This window comes from Triticum dicoccoides, chromosome 2A (assembly GCF_002162155.2).
Source record: "Triticum dicoccoides isolate Atlit2015 ecotype Zavitan chromosome 2A, WEW_v2.0, whole genome shotgun sequence".
Taxonomy (NCBI): domain Eukaryota; kingdom Viridiplantae; phylum Streptophyta; class Magnoliopsida; order Poales; family Poaceae; genus Triticum; species Triticum dicoccoides.
Window position 1 is genome coordinate 671,754,001 of NC_041382.1, and position 11,555 is coordinate 671,765,555.

At 45.5% G+C, this 11,555-nt stretch overlaps 1 long non-coding RNA gene across 1 annotated transcript; it reads left to right on the forward strand.

Moving 5' to 3' along the window:
* The first annotated feature begins 7,308 nt into the window (after positions 1 to 7,308).
* Positions 7,309 to 9,828, forward strand: LOC119359810. The gene is made up of 5 exons (XR_005172671.1): positions 7,309 to 7,606; positions 8,122 to 8,244; positions 9,057 to 9,209; positions 9,521 to 9,617; positions 9,704 to 9,828. It is a non-coding gene; the product is annotated as an uncharacterized LOC119359810 (long non-coding RNA).
* Positions 9,829 to 11,555: the final 1,727 nt, after the last annotated feature.

Genomic DNA, 11,555 nt, shown 5'->3' on the forward strand with positions numbered 1-11,555 from the left:
TTAGACTTCGTCATTGCTTGATATATGTTGCTTTGTGCTCACTACTAAATTACAAATCATTGTTTATTAAAATTGGCTTTGATATACCTTCGGATCCGGGTGGATTCACTACTTGAGCACTATATGCCTAGCTTAATGGTTTTAAAGAAAGCGCTGCCAGGGAGACAACCTGGAAGTTTTAGAGAGTCATTTATTTCTGTTGAGTGCTTTCATATAGTTTAAAAACAACAAAAATAAAGAGGGGAACCCAAAACTTTTTCAAAAAGGAAAGTGAAAGTGAGAAAGAAAAGCATTGTTGAAGTGGGAGAGCTCCTTGAACTTTGTTCATGCTCACGACAACTTTGTGAATCTTGATTACAGAAACTTTTCAATAAAAATTAATTATCCCCTTGTACAATTCCACTGTATTATAAAAATAATGTACCAAGGTTTGCCTTTAGGATGTTTATATTTGCTTGATGGTTTGTACGGTGCAGGACAGAAACTTTGGTTGTAGTGCGTGATTTTACATTTTTAGCTGGAACGTCAAATGGTTCTGATTGTTTTTGCACTGTCTTCCTATACAAATTGTTTATTTTTCTTAATTTTGGTAGAATTTTTCAAGTATCAGAAGTATGGTGAATGTTCAGATTATTACAGACTGTTCTGTTTTAGATAGATTCTATTTTTGATGCATAGTTTGCTTGTTTTGATGAAACTATCGATTTATATCACTGGATTAAGCCATGAAAAAGTTATATTAAAGTAGACACAATGCAAAAACAAAATATGAATTGGTTTGCAATAGTACTTAGAGTAGTGATTTGCTTTATTATACTAACGGATCCTACCGAGTTTTCTGTTGAAGTTTTGTGTGGATGAAGTGTTCGATGATCGAGAAGGTCTCGATGTGAGAAGAAGGAAGAGAGGCAAGAGCTCAAACTTGGGGATGCTGGGAAGGCATCCCCTCTTTCTTCAACAAGTATCGGTATGTTTTCGGATTCGTTTCGTTCATGCGATATGTGCAATCTTGGAGCGTCTTTTGCATTTAGGTTTTTATTTTTCTTTTCATGCACCATGCTGGTATGAGATAGTCCTTGGTTGATTTATAGAATGCTCATTGCACTTCACTTATATCTTTTGAGTATGGCTTTATAGAATGCTTCATGTGCTTCACTTATATCATTTGAAGTTTGGATTGCCTGTTTCTCTTCACTTAGACAACAGCCATTTGTAGAATGCTCTTTCGCTTCACTTATATTTGTTAGAGTGTGGACATATCTTTTGTAGAAAGAATTAAACTCTCTTGCTTCACTTATATCTATTTAGAGAGATGACAGGAACTGGTCATTCACATGGTTAGTCATAAAATCCTACATAGAACTTGTAGATCACTGAATATGATATGTTTGATTCCTTGCAATAGTTTTGCGATATAAAGATGGTGATATTAGAGTCATGCTAGTGGGTAGTTGTGGATTTGTAGAAATACTTGTGTTGAGGTTTGTGATTCCCGTAGCATGCATGTATGGTGAACCATTATGTAACGAAGTCGGAGCATGATTTATTTATTGATTGTCTTCCTTATGAGTGGCGGTCGGGGACGAGCGATGGTCTTTTCCTACCAATGTATCCCCCTAGGAGCATGCGCGTAGTACTTTGTTTCGATGACTAATAGATTTTTACAATAAGTATGTGAGTTCTTTATGACTAATGTTGAGTCCATGGATTATACGCACTCTCACCCTTCCACCGTTGCTAGCCTCTCTAGTACCGCGCAACTTTCGCCGGTACCATAAACCCACCATATACCTTTCTCAAAACAGCCACCATATCTACCTATTATGGCATTTTCATAGACATTCCGAGATATATTGCCATGCAACTTCCATCATCATCATATACATGACTTGAGCATTCATTGTCATATTGCTTTGCATGATCGTAAGATAGCTAGCATGATGTTTCCATGGCTTGTCCGTTTTTTGATGTCATTGCTACGCTAGATCATTGCACATCCCGGTACACCGCCGGAGGCATTCATATAGAGTCATATCTTTGTTCTAGTATCGAGTTGTAATATTGAGTTGTAAGTAAATAAAAGTGTGATGATCATCATTACTAGAGCATTGCCCCAATGAGGAAAGGATGATGGAGACTATGATTCCCCCATAAGTCGGGATGAGACTCCGGACTTTACAAAAAAAATAAAAGAGGCCAAAGAAGCCCAAATAAAAAAAGAGGCCAAAGAAGCCCACCAAAAAAGAGAAAAACAAAAAAATGAGAGAAAAAGAGAGAAGGGGAAGTGCTACTATCCTTTTTCCACACTTGTGCTTCAAAGTAGCACCATGTTCTTCATATAGAGAGTCTCTTGAATTATCACTTTCATATACTAGTAGAAATTTTCATTATAGAACTTGGCTTGTATATTCCGATGATGGGCTTCCTCAAATGCCCTAGGTCTTCATGAGCAAGCAAGTTGGATGCACATCCACTTAGTTTCAGTTAGAGCTTTCATACACTTATAGCTCTAGTGCATCTGTTGCATGACAATCCCTACTCACTCACATTGATATTTATTGATGGGCATCTCCATAGCCCGTTGATACGCCTAGTTGATGTGAGACTATCTTCTCCTTTTTGTCTTCTCCACCATCATATTCTATTCCACCTATAGTGCTATGTCCATGGCTCACGCTCATGTATTGCGTGAAAATTGAAAAGGTTTGAGAACGTCAAAAGTATGAAACAATTGCTTGGCTTGTCATCGGGGTTGTGCATGATCTGAGTATTTTGTGTGGTGAAGATGGAGCATAGCCAGACTATATGATTTTGTAGGGATAACTTTCTTTGGCCTTGTTATTTTGAAAAGACATGATTGCTTTATTAGTATGCTTGAAGTATTATTGTCTTAATGTCAAAGGATAGACTATTGCTTTGAATCACTCATGTCTTAATATTCATGCCATGATTAGACATACGATCAAGATTATGCTAGGTAGCATTCCACATCAAAAATTATTATTTTTTATCATTTACCTAATCGAGGACGAGCAGGAATTAAGCTTGGGGATGCTGATACGTCTCCGTCGTATCTATAATTTTTGATTGTTCCATGCCAATATTATTCAACTTTCATATACTTTTGGCAACTTTTTATATTATTTTTGGGACTAACCATATTGATCCAGTGCCAGTTCCTGTTTGTTGCATGTTTTATGTTTCGCAGAATATCCATACCAAACGGAATCCAAACAGGATAAAAACGGATGGAGCTTATTTTTGGAATATTTGGAAAATTCCGGAAGAAAAATCCACGCGAGATGGTGCCCGAGGTGGTCACGAGGTAGGGGGCGCGCCCCCTACCCTCGTGAGCCACCCGTAAGACGGTTGACGCTCTTCTTTTGCCGCAAGAAAGCTAATTTTCGGAAAAAAAATCACAGCGAAGGTTTCAGGCCTATCGGAGTTATGGATCTCCATATATACACGAAACGGTGAAACAGAGCCAGAACAGAACGCAGAACCAGAGAGAAATAGAGAGATAGATCCAATCTTGGAGGGGCTCTCGCCCCTCCCATGCCATGGAGGCCAAGGACCAGAGGGGAAACCCTTCTCCCATCTAGGAAGGAGGTCAAGGAAGAAGAGGAAGAAGGGGGCCCATCTCCCCCTCTCCTCCGGTGGCGCCGGAACACCGCCGTGGCCATCATCATCATCACGCGATCTACACCAACACCTCCACCATATTCACCAACATCTCCATCACCTTCCCTCCTCTATCTACAGCGGTCCACTCTCCCGCAACCCACTGTACCCTCTATTTGAACATGGTGCTTTATGCTTTATATTATTATCCAATGATGTGTTTCCATCCTATGATGTCTGAGTAGATTTTCGTTGTCCTATCGGTTGTTGATGAATTTCTATGATTGATTTAATTTGCTTGTGGTTATGTTGATGTCCTTTGGTGCCCATCATATGATTCCGCGCGTGGATCACACCCTAGGGTTAGTTGTATGTTGATAGGACTATGTATTGGAGGGCAAGAGTGACAGAAGCTTCAACCTAGCATAGAAATTGATGCATACGGGATTGAAGGGGGACCAATATATCTTAATGCCATGGTTGGGTTTTACCTTAATGAACATTAGTTGTTGTGGATGCTTGCTAATAGTTCCAATCATAAGTGCATAGAATTCCAAGTCAGGGATGACATGCTAGCAGTGGCCTCTCCCACATAATACTTGCTATCTGTCTAGTAAAGTAGTCAATTGCTTAGGGGCAATTTCGCAACTCCTACCACCACCTTTCCATACTCGCTATATTTACTTTATTGTTTCTTTATTTAAACAGCCCCTACTTTTTATTTACTTGCTCTTTATTATCTTGCAAACCTATCTAACAACACCTACAAAGTACTTCTAGTTTCATACTTGTTCTAGGTAAAGCGAACGTCAAGCGTGCGTAGAGTTGTATCGGTGGTCGATAGAACTTGAGGGAATATTTGTTCTACCTTTAGCTCCTCGTTGGGTTCGACACTCTTACTTATCGAAAACTGTTGCAATCCCCTATACTTGTGGGTTATCATGGGGCGAAAGCCTTTTTCGGTAATTATAAGTTTTTATTGTAAGTCTATGTAATAATGTTATAACATTGGGAATTCTAATAAAATTTTGCATAGACTATGTCACGTGGGGTCAAAATGAAGCAGGTTCCATCAACCGCCAAGGAAGGATAAAACATCAATGTGAAAAGATTAGCGAGGGCGGAGTGCGCGGGGTGACAAAATTCTCAGTGCCTTAGAGCATCTCTAGCCGCGCCCCCAATAGCCCTTCTCCAGGCGTTTTTGCCGTGCCGACGCCAAAAAAATGGCCTAGTTGCGCCCCCAGAAGCCCGTTTTTCGCTGGCTCAGGACAAAACTGGTGCCGACGAACCCAGGCCGAACCCGGCGCCCTGGGGGGCGCTTGGGGAGCCGACACAAACGAAAAAGACGCGTGGGTCCGCCCTGGCGATGATCCGAGGGCCTTTTCCCGCCGTTTCTTGATGCTTTTCCCTCGCATCCCTCCCGCTCGCTCGCCTTCCTCCCGCCATTCCCTCCCTTTCTCCCGCCAAACCCCTTCCCGCTCGCCTTTCAGTCGCCGCCATACCGCCGAAGAAGTACGCCATGCCGCGCGCAGCGGCAACCACGACTGGCACCGTGGCCCAGCCGAAGCAGAGGAAGCCGAGGGCGCCGCTATTGAAGCCACCGGGCATGTCGAACGCCGAGTGGAGGGTGGAAGTTCAGCGACGCGACGCAGTCACTGCCGACCGGCGGAACAGGGCCATCGCCAAGAAGGCCCGCCACAAAGCGGCGCTCGCGGCGGCATCCTCCTCATCGGCCGACCACGCGGGGATGATGAACCCACCCGTCGTCAGCCACGCCCAGTACGCGCCCTGGGGACAGCAAGGTGTCGGATCTCCATGGGGATCGTCGTCGCCCGGCTACGCCGACGGCGACGCGCACGGTGGGTTCAACCCAAAAGTGACCTTCCCCCACGGCCACCCCGCGACGCGCACACCCTCGCCCGCCTTCGTCGGCGTGCAGTACCCTCCATACAACTACTCGTCGCCCGCCTACGTGTCCACGCCGACGCCCCATCTCCGCCGTGGACCGCTGCCCTTCTCGCACCTCGGCGACACCGACGACACAGGAGCCGACATGGACGACATCATCGCGACAGGATCGACCGCGACCGCCGCGTCTCCCAGGTTCGCCACCCAAGACGAGGTAGTGGATCTCAGCGGCGACATGGAGGCCGAGCTCGGCTACGTCTACGACGAGGACACGCACGAAACGCAGGAACCCGAGGAGGAGGAGGACGAGGAGGAGGAGGAGGAGGAGGAGCCGGCTCCTGATCCGACAAAGGGGCGCCAGAAGAAGAAGCGGGCGGCTAGGCCAGGCGAACTGCGCATCAAGTGGACGTCCAAGGAGGAGAAATGCCTCGCCGAAGCATGGAAAGTCGTCTGCCTCGACCCGACCACCGGCACGAACCAGAGCTTCGAGACGTACTGGGACCGCATCAAGGCCGAGTTCGACGAGCGGAAGCTCGTCGACCCCTACTTCAAAGGCGTCTACATGTAGCGCGGCTCCAAGGCGATGGCGAACCATTGGGGGCGTATCCAGGGGGCGTGCGACAAATGGCATGGAATCGTCGAGGAGGTCGCGACTCGCCCGGAGAGCGGCGCCAGCGTTGAGGATCAGGTACGCACGCCGTTCGCCCGCATCTCTTCGTCGTCTATGCTTGCCGACCGCCAACTGTTTGTTCCTCCGCGTAGTTGTTGCGCATGTTCACCATGTATCGGCGCGACAACCTCGACGTCGACTTCAAGTTCCTCCACGTCTACAAGCGCATTGACAAGTGCGAGAAGTGGACGGAAGTCCGACGTACCCTCGACAAGGCCAAGGAGACATACAAGCCGGACGCGACGACTCCGGGCGCATCAGAGGGGCGGCCGGACGGCCACAAATTGGCAAAGAAGGGGAAAAACGCCGACGCGGCAACCGCGCGAGTGCAGGAGTCCATCGAGCATTGCCTCGCCGACGCCCAGGCCCGGGCCGTCCTACGTGAAGAGAAGACCGAGGCGCGGTGGTCGTCGCTGATGACGAACAGCGCCATCAAGCTCGACCTGCTCCGGACCAATGTCGACCTGCTCCGGACCAACGTCGCCGCAAAGAAGAGGAACACCGACATGGCTTTTCTGATGGGCGGGGCGGACATGCTCCAGAGCAACGACGAGCAGCTCAGGGCGTGGTACATGATGGAGCGCGGCCTCATCCTGAACCAGATGCAGACGGCAAGGCCGACGACGCCAGCTCCCGCGCCCACGGCCGCACGGACGCCAAGCCCGAACGACGCCTCTACATCGCCGCCCAGCAGTACCGAAGCCGCATCGACACAGCCCAGCACCGAAGCAGCTCCGACACCGCCGAGCCTGCGCACGCCGACTCCGCCAACGCCTGAAGCCGACCCCGCCGAGTGATTCGTTGCGCACGTGAACTTGCGGCGTGTGGCGCTCTGTTTTTTGTAACGCCAGACTACGTCTGATCGCCGTATTTGTGGCGTCTTTTGTGAGCGGGAACGACCTAGTTCAAATTTCTCGTATCTTGGGACCGACGCTTGGGGGCGTGACTGGGAGCTAGGTCGCCCCCAAAAGTCGAACTAGCGCCGGCACGCCCTTAAGCCGCTCTATTTAAGCGCCCTGGTGGGCCGACGGCTGGAGATGCCCTTACGCGGGGTGTCAAATTTCGATCGATTTAACCCTGCATCGAACACAAAGACCTAACCCCGTCCCTTCCCCCACTCTGTGCGCCGCCCCCATCCCATCTTCGCCGCCCCGCATCCGTCCTACTCCTCCTCGAGCTTCCTGCATCGCATACTCATAGCAGCGCCGTCCAGATCCGTCAAAGACGGTGAGTCGCCCTTCTCCCATAGCAGGGCCGCCAATCTCTTCGTCCTCGTCCACAATAGACGCTGCGTGGATCTCCAGAGACGGCGCACTGGTGACGCGGGTCTCGACGAGCAAGGCTGCATCAGTGGCCTTCATCGAGGCCAAGAACTCATGGAGCTTCAGATCTCCATCACACCTATATGTAAGGGAATACGGTTAGTCCAAAGTCGTTTTTTGGCTTTTCCATCCGCTGTTGACATAGCTGTAGGCTTTCGATCTCTGTTTAACTCCGATGTTAGTGCTGCTGGGATTGTCCTTGGTGGGGTGGCGACAATGCCTTCAGGTCCACTCATGCCTGGCTGCTGCTGCACGTTCAAGCATGAGCAGTCCCGTCGCCGGCATCACAGGACGAGTTGCAGCCTGGAAGCAGTTTCAATCACAGACGACGGGCTCAGATTCATGTGCATAGAAAAAACATTATGCACGCCATGGATGCATGTTAATATATTTATAGTCTATACCGTCGTGTGTTGGATGCGGTACTTTTTACATGTCGGAGTAGTACTAATAAGTCTCTAATTAATCCAGCAATTCAGTGTGCATGCGTAGTGTGTTGTATCTAGCAAGAACCGATCAGTCTGATGGTTAGCTTTCTAACTATTGTGTACGTTGATTCATTGTTAATCAATTAATACAGATGGAGTTTGCTTTGTGCAGGATCATGTCAAAGAGGAATTTCCATCCTTTGTCGTCATCATGGTCGCCCCATGCCGAAAAGTACTCGCGTAGGAATGTGGCCAAGTCGGCGAATCGTCATCAGCGAGCTAGAACTTTCGATGGGTTAGTATTGATTGATGAAATCATATATTTCTACTAATGTATATATATCTTCCATGCGACAAGTATCTTCTATTCTCCACCACATGGAAGTGGAATCCATGTAAAATTTGTGTGAGAATGATGATGTTGATTAAGTGTTGTAGGAGATAGTTGCGCAAAAGATGTAAATTTGACATTTAAGGTAGTGATATGTTTTTGTACAGTTTACAATGCCAGATTGTTTTAGTTTCTACGACAAGATGGAAATTTGTAAGATGAGATATTAAGGCTTGTCTCAGTGTCAATATATACTAGAAGAAACATACTTCAGGTTTTCAATAATAATGTAGAAATTAAGTTGTGTTGATCTTTTGCTAACATAATTGTGAATATATGAGGTAATTACATGTCACAAATATTCTCTAGTAAAGCCCACACTTTTAATGTTATAGTTGGTGCTCATGTATTAATAATATGGTTAATTGTAATTGGGCTTATGAGCAGAACAAACTAGATGATCTATAACTCTTTGAAGTGCGACTATTTCCAATTGTGCCACTCCATTTAATAAAAAATTCAGGCAAACTAACATCTCCTGTTATGTGTATTACATGCCAGTTCTATAAAAACTTGGCCATTTGTCCTAAAACTAATCATATGTTTCTTTCCTAACAAGCTTGCAATCATTGGATTTCTAGAAAGTTGAGATCAGACATGGTTGTATTAATATATTGTCTTTTAGAAGTTAGAAAGATAATGGTTGCCTTGCATGTAAGTATGCATTATTGCATTTTTTTTGTGGTTTCATACTTCTCTTATACATCCACATTCAGGTTCACTCACATATATTTTCTCAAAAGATAAGGGATATAAAATATAGAGTCTTCCAACTTTCGGAGACAATGTGTCTCTGAAGGGGAAAGTCTAAACGTTGGACAAAGCATATTGGACTACAAAGTTATCCAAGCAGCAAGAGGAAGTAGCAAGTATGTTAACCCGTCTACTCTGTATTGAATTTGTTTTATTCAGATTACACAAATGCATGCATTTTGTATATAGTTCGAATTCTTAGTTTCAGTCCTTCCAACATTGCATCTGTCAGATGTGAGTCTAATCGATGAGTATCACGGGAGACGAAACAGAACCAATGTATGGAATAGTTATTAAAATCAAGATGGCATCTATCTATCATATTATCACTTTACATGCTACTGTTGTTGTATCATTACATTGATTGGTGCAACAGAAAACGTGTTTCATGAATAATCCTACTTACATTGCTCCATTCTTGGACAAGATGAAGAAGGGAAAATAAGAGTTGTCATTTTGTTATGAAGGATTGGGAGCAGCTAAAGCTTCTTCCACTATGGGATCTAATACAACCAATGAACAAGGTAATTTTCTCATGTTGTCCTTCCCTATATCTAAGCTCACTTTACATGACTCATTAACTAGAACTATTTTTATTTCTTTATTGCAGGATCCAAAGAACTAGCTGGACTGAACTCTACATCATGGACAGTTTAGTCTTCGTAGTTAATTAGGATGGCTAAATTACATTTGAGTTTCATTTGATGGATATTTGCTATGAGAATTATGAATTTTATGAATCTACATATCATACATATGGTTTTGAATATTGTCACAATAGTTTCTCGCTACAAAGATTTTACCTGTTGTGATACCTATTTATCACCACCAAGACAAGTATGTTGCAATTTTCTGTTACGACGACTGGAATATTTGTTGCCATAAGTTAATGCCACAAGTGCAATGGGTCGTGGCAACATGCCGAAGACAAGGATTGTTGCCATAGTTTATTGCCACACGTGTAGTGGGTCGTGGCAACATGCCTAATGCCACGAAAATAAGGATTGTTGCCATAGTTTATTGCCACAAGTGTAGTGGTCGTGGCAACATGCCTAATGCCACGAAAACAAGGATTGTTGCCATAGTTTATTGCCACAATTGACTATCGCCACGGAAAAGTAATACGCCACGAAACGGCCGTCGTTGGCATAGGTTGTTGCCACAAATGTCTATCGCTACGAGATACCAGTGGCCACGATTCCTTACATGTTGCATTAAGTCTATCTCCACAAATCAAATTGTGGCATCAGGTGAGTGTTGCCACGGAAAAACATGTGGCAACTTTCTGCATGGATGTTGGAGCACACATTATTGCCACGATTGCTTTTTTGTGGTAATAACCTATTACCATGAGTCCAGTCGCAACGGCTCCCAACGAATGTCGTTTCGTGGCAATATGTACTTATTGCCACGAAACAACATGTATTGCAACAAACGATTTTGTTGCAATAGACCCAGATCCTTGTAGTGGATCACATTTTAGTATTATATACATCCGTATCTAGACAAATCTAAGACAAGAAATTTGGGACAGAGGGAGTAGTTGAAAGTAATCTATAAGAAATCAGTGTCAACCTCTCGCATGTTTTGGTCAAAAGAGGAATTTAGAATCGTCATTTGGCACACAAAAATCACATGCAAGATCACCCAGAAAGTTGTACTACTAGTACTAGTACTGCGTGTTAGATGAACAAACACGATCAAGATCGAGAAAAAGATCGTCAAGAAGAGATATTACCTGGACTTGCTTAATGAGGGATCCCGGAGAGGGGGGCTTGGATAGGGCGATGGCTTTGAGCTTGTCTGCGGTAGTCTCGGCGGGGTGCTTGCGCTTCTTCGTACCATGAGCCTCGACGGTTTTGGCCGGAGCCATAGACATCACTTTGGCCGGTGCTCCAGCGTCCATCAAGAAACTGTCAAATAGAAATAAAAGAAAAGAAACCATAATCACAAACCCAAAAGAAAAAAAGAGAGGGAGTTATGGGATCAGTCTCGGGGTTGCAAGACCGGGCCTTGGCCAGAATCAACACCATTGATGCGGTCACCTTTCCTTCTTTGGGAGAGAAGAACAATGGCAGAAGCAGGTCGGGGTTTTCTTGAAGAAATGAGGAACAAGATGAGGCAGAAGCGAGGGTTGGGTAGAGAGGAAGCTGAGAGAGAAGAGTGAAATGATGGTTGCTTCGTCCATCCAACTTACTGCTGGAAAGGAGGGGGTTTTGTGATTTGACGACTCATTGGGCATTACTGCGGCGCTTTGATCGGGGTAGTCTACCGTCACTCTACTACGGAGTAATTTAGTGCATGGCTGGTGGACCCCGATGTTGGCTGTCCCACATGTCGGCGAAAGTGAGTAATTTAGTGCATGGCTGGAGGAGGATCTGCACGGTAGAGCGTGCCCACTGTTTTTCAGAAGAAAAAAATGATTACAGCAAGCGTTTCCACTCTTACAACGGAGGAGTGTG